Raw genomic sequence first — 5,541 nt, forward strand, 5'->3', positions numbered from 1 at the left:
TTTGGCTCTGTTCAGTTAGCCGGTGTTTGGTTGGTTGGTTTTGTTGTGTTGTGATGATGGGTTTCGTGCACCAGGCCTCTACCACTGAGCTACCCCACCAGTTGCATCAGTTTTGACAATCACCTCCCCTTATGGAAGGTCCTCCCTGTGCAGTCACCGACCTGGAGCTTTCCGTGAAACTGCTGGTGCCAGAGTGTGCCAACGCAACGGACAGCCGACAGCCCGAGCGTCCCCTTACTTCAGCTTTAGAGCCCCGCCACTCGGCTTTCCCTGGGGAATGCCTGCAGCAGTTAGTTCTCCTCAGTGGCTGAGAGTCCTCCCCAGCATATGTCTGTTCTCCTCCTCTGAGCTTCAGAATCAGGCTGTGTGTGTGTGTCTGTCTGTCTGTGTGTCTGTGTGTGTATGTATCTCTGTGTGTGTCTGTGTCTGTGTGTGTGTCTGTGTGTATCTGTGTCTATGTCTGTTTGTCTGTGTGTCTGTGTGTGTGTGTCTGTGTGTGTGTGTGTCTGTGTGTGTGTGTGTCTGTGTGTGTATGTATCTCTGTGTGTGTCTGTGTGTGTGTGTGTGTGTGTGTGTGTATGTTTTACTGATACAGCCACTGCCTCCCAGTTGTGGGATTTCACACTTAAAACTTGGTTGTGAAGCTAGAGAAAATACATATATTTAAATTTAGGTGTGGGGTGTGGGGGCACATGGCTAGGGCCCCAGCACTGGGGAGGTAGAGGCAGGAGGACCAGTTCAAGGTCACCTCTGTTACACAGAGTTCAAGACCAGCCTGGGCTACCTTGTCTCAAAAAGGGGGGAGGGGTATCTGGGAACTAACTTGTGTGGCTCACTGCCAGCCTTGGTAGTGTATCCCTCTAGAGTCTGTACCAGCAGTTCTCAACCTGTGGGTCTCGACCCCTGTGGGGTCAAATGGCCCTTTCACAGGGGTTGCCTAAGACCACCGGAAAACACAGATATTCACATTATGATTTATAACAGTAGCAAAATTACAGGTATGACGTAGCAATGAAATAATGTTATGGTGGTTGGTCAGCACAACGTGAGGAACTGTATTAAAGGGTCGCAGCATTAGGAAGGTTGAGAACCACTGCTCTATTACTATCTTGACTGTTTCAATCCAAATAAAGTTACCTCACTACTTTTGGGGAGGGGGATCACCAGGTAATTTAGACGCACAGTCAAGGCTGGAAACCACTACTGCACATTTAGAAATGGTCATCTGAGGTCCTAGGGCAGGTACCCTGTTCAGCCCAGGATTTTTCACATGATTTGCTTTTTAAATAGTTATTTTATTTTTAATCATGTGCACCTGCCTGCAGAGACCAGAGGCATCAGGTCCCTCAGAGCAAGAGTTACAGGCAGTTGTTAGCCAATGAACGTGTGTGTGTGTGTGTGTGTGTGTGTGTGTGTGTACCCCTACCTGCTGAGCCATCTCTCCAGCCCTGATTATTTTATTTGTGTGGATGTGTGCAGCATCTGCAGGCGACAGAAGCGGGCATTGGACCCCTGAAGCCAGAGTTACAGGCTGTTGGTGGTGGTGCCGAGGGTTGGGTCTGGCCCTCTGTAAGAACAGCAGTAGCTCTTGGCCGGTGAGCAATCTAGCATCCAGTTTCTACCTTGCACTGACCATTGTGATTTGCCTCCAGGTGGTATAAGTACCTATTGTTTCTCTTTGTTTTGTTTTTGTTTTGTTTTTAAGGATGTTTACCTGCAGTAATGTTCCTTCTGCTCCATCTAGAGAGTCAGAGTAACATTTTTCCAAATTCACACTTAGGTGCCGAATGTTGGAGTCCAGCCTGTGAAGGGGCAGTGTGTAAGTAGTGAGACAAGGTGCGTGACAGACTAGACACATAGCAGGTGTCCTGAGGAGCGTGTTCTTCACACCACGTGATCTTACTTTACCCCTCCACAAGTCAGGAAGCCAGGTGGGAGCCTCATTTTTCAAATAAGGGCCGGATGCTCAGAGTGATCAGTAGCATCTCCCGGGTCATCACACAGTAAGAACAGGCAGCCGGGGTCCGCCTCAGATCCAGGGGTTTCTTTGTCGTTGTCCAGACAGGGTTTTTTCTATGTGGCACAAGCTGCCTCAGGCTTGAGGTCCCCCTGCCCAGGCCTGGGACTGCAGGTGTGTGCCACCATGCCCAGCTGTGAGTGACTTCTCATTGCCACCTCCACTTGCCCGTATGCCCCGCCTACAGAACCCTTGGCATCTGAAGGACGGAATCAGTAAAGAGGGCCACAGAGAGGCTCGGCCTTAACCGCACTTGCTGATCTTGCGGAGGACTTGCGTCCCCTTCCCAGCACCCGCATGTGGATCCACAGGGGCTCCACGCCGCTGCGGGCACTGCATTCATACATCCAAGCAAACACGCCCACACATCAAACAAGAATGAACACATGGTTTTAAAAATACACCTCTGTATTCTCTAACGACAGAAGTGTGTCAGGTGAATGGGACGTGAGGGTTGGGTGACCACAGAGTTCTCACCCAGAGCCCACGAAGTCTGAGCCCAGTGGGAAAGGCGCGGGCCAAAGGCTCTCTCCACGTCCCTGAGGCAGCCAGGACAGAGAGAGAAAAGGGGTCAGAAAGAGGAGAGGCAGCCCCTTCCTTTAACTTCCCCCTTAGGGTCAAATCTAGCTCTGGACTGCGTCCCTGCAGACTTGAGGCAAGGAAACAGGCACGGGGTGGGGGTGGGGTGGGAGGGTTAGGGGGTGGGGGTTGGGGGATGACAGGACACTTCACCCCTAGGGCAAGGCTGGGCTGGGGCTGACAGGTGGCCTCCTGGACGCAGGCAGGCTCCCTTCCCTCTCCACCCCCCCCCACCCCCGTCCATGGAGCCCTCCCCCTTCTGGGCCCCAGGGACCCAGACAGTTGTGAAATGCTGAAGACTGCCAGTCTCTGTCAGTCAGCGCAGGGCGACACTGAAGCGCTCTGCTCTGAGGAGGCTGGAGGGTCATTTCCAGACTCCACAAGGCACACCAGTTTCTTTCCCCACACTGTGAGTCATAGTGGAGTCATCCTTGACTCAAAATGCTTCCTACATGACTTTTCAGTGATTCAGCGGGCCTTCCGATACATGGGCACAAACAAACGGGACTGCTAACTTGAAATAATTATATTAAAAGTCCATTGCTTCACTTGCAAATAAAATCCAGTTGGTCTGTCAAAGAATGAGCCAGTGTGCTGGTGGCAAGAGAACAGAGCCACTGAGGACTAACCCACAGCCTGGCCTGGAGAGAACAGAGCCACTGAGGACTAACCCACAGCCTGGTCTGCAGAGAACAGAGCCACTGAGGACTAACCCACAGCCTGGCCTGGAGAGAACAGAGCCACTGAGGACTAACCCACAGCCCGGCCTGGAGAGAACAGAGCCACTGAGGACTAACCCACAGCCCGGCCTGGAGAGAACAGAGCCACTGAGGACTAACCCACAGCCTGGTCTGCAGAGAACAGAGCCACTGAGGACTAACCCACAGCCTGGTCTGCAGAGAACAGAGCCACTGAGGGCTAACTAACCCACAGCCTGGTCTGCAGGACAAGTTCCAGGCTAGTCTGCGCTTACATGGTGAGACCCTATTTCCAAAAAAGCCTAAATAAATAAAATAGAGAGAGGCATTTAACAATAGTGTGTTTATTTTAAACTGAGTTTCCAACTAAAACATTGTTGCTACAACACTTGTCCTTTTAAAAACAGAGTATCGAGTGTTATCAGAAGGCAGAGCCGGCTCCTCATACCTACCACCCCCGCTAGGACTACTTACTGTCTTCAGGAGATTTGAGCTCTAACTGCTTTGTTCTCCTGCTGGGTTTCTTTGGCCAGTTTTTAAAAATACAAGTGGCTTTAAATTTGCATGTCATCCTTGGGCAGGGGCCATGCTACTCTTCTCTGTACGCTTTCTATTTTAGGATATGTGCTGCCCAAGCGGGCACTTTGCTGTTAAATACCGAGTCTGGCTATGTTGCCCAGATTAGCTCTGAATGCCTGGGTTCGAGAAATCTCTTTGCATCAGCCACCCAAGGAGCTGGAACCACAAGGGTGCACTACTGTACCTGGCCTTGATAGACAACTGTTCAGCGACAGAGCAACCTAGAAAAAATGGGGCGCAGGGGTGCACACCTTTAATCCCCACACTCGGGAGGCAGAGGCAGGTAGATCTCTGGGAGTTCAAGGCCACTACAGAGTGAGATCTAGGACAGCCAGGGCTCCATAAGAGAGGGAGATCCTCCTCAAGAAACCAAAAACAAAACAAAACAAACAAATAAAAAAAAAAGAGAGATGATATTATAGTTACTTAATGAAAAGTTTTCTTTCATTGTAAAAAAAAAATGTTCATGGCAGATGTTGATCAGTAATACACATAAAGGGGGCTGGAGAGATGGCTTAGAAGGTTAAGAGCACTGGCTGCTCTTCCAGAGGTCCTAAGTTCAATTCCCAGCACCCACATGGTGGCTGACAACCATCTGTAATGAGATCTGGCGCCCTCTTCTGGTGTGCAGACATACATGCAGGCAAAACACCATATACATAATAAATAAATAAATCTTTAAAAAAAAGTAATCCACATGAAGGGAGAAGAAATCAACACACCTTCTTTGATGTCCCAGGCATTCTTAGACCACCGTGGTGGATGTAGTTCAGGTTCAAGACAGGTGTCCCCAAGGAGAGCTGCACAGCATCCTTACACAGGAGCCAGAACAGCCTGGCTAGAGGGTTGTGTCCCCACCCCAGCCCCCTGGACATTGCCAGCCCTGGAGAGGAGGCAGGAGGATCAGGGTTTCGGGGCCATTCTGAGCTACAAAGAGGCCAGTTGGGGATACCTAAGACTGTATCTCAAAAAAGTGTGTGTGTGGGGGAACAACACATTTAGTTTAGGGAACTTGCTTTGGTTTTTGTTGTTTCAGAAGCTACAGAAACTTTATATTATAGTTTGATTGATCCCCAATGGTGTAGAGGCTGGAGAGATGGCTCAGTGGTTAAGAGCACTAGGCTGCTCTTCCAGAGGACCTGGGTTCAATTCCCAGCACCCACATGGTAGCTTACAACTGTCTGTGATGGGATTCGATGCTCTCTTCCTGTGTGCTGATGTATCTGCTGACAAAGCCCCTGTATACAGAACATTCATAAATAAGTAAACCTTTCTTTGTTTTCTTGGTTTTTGGTGTTTGGAGACGGGGTTTCTCTATGTAGCCTTGGCTGTCCTGAAACTCAATCCTTAGACCAAGCTGGCCTTGAACTCAGAGATCCACCTGCCTCTGCCTCCCAAGTGCTATGGTTATAGGTGTGTGCCACAACTGCCCAGCCCAATAAATCTTTTTTAAAAAGGGAAGGAAGTAAGGAAAAGAGGAAATAAAGGAAGAAAGGAAGGGAAGAAGGAAGAAAGAAAAGAAAAGAAAAGAAAGATGGAGCAAGGCCAGGTGTGGTGGCATACACCTTTTTAATCCCAGACTTTGGGAGGCAGAGGCAGGCTGATCTCTCTGTAGAGAGACTCTGTAGATAGATAGATAGATAGATAGATAGATAGATAGATAGATAG

At 49.6% G+C, this 5,541-nt stretch overlaps 1 non-coding gene across 1 annotated transcript; it reads right to left on the minus strand.

Moving 5' to 3' along the window:
• Positions 1-3,832: 3,832 nt before the first annotated feature.
• On the minus strand, positions 3,833-3,937 carry LOC121830595 (U6 spliceosomal RNA). The gene has a single exon (XR_006073811.1). It is a non-coding gene; the product is annotated as a U6 spliceosomal RNA (small nuclear RNA).
• Positions 3,938-5,541: the final 1,604 nt, after the last annotated feature.

The sequence above is a fragment of the Peromyscus maniculatus genome, chromosome 6, assembly GCF_049852395.1.
Source record: "Peromyscus maniculatus bairdii isolate BWxNUB_F1_BW_parent chromosome 6, HU_Pman_BW_mat_3.1, whole genome shotgun sequence".
Taxonomy (NCBI): Eukaryota; Metazoa; Chordata; class Mammalia; order Rodentia; family Cricetidae; genus Peromyscus; species Peromyscus maniculatus.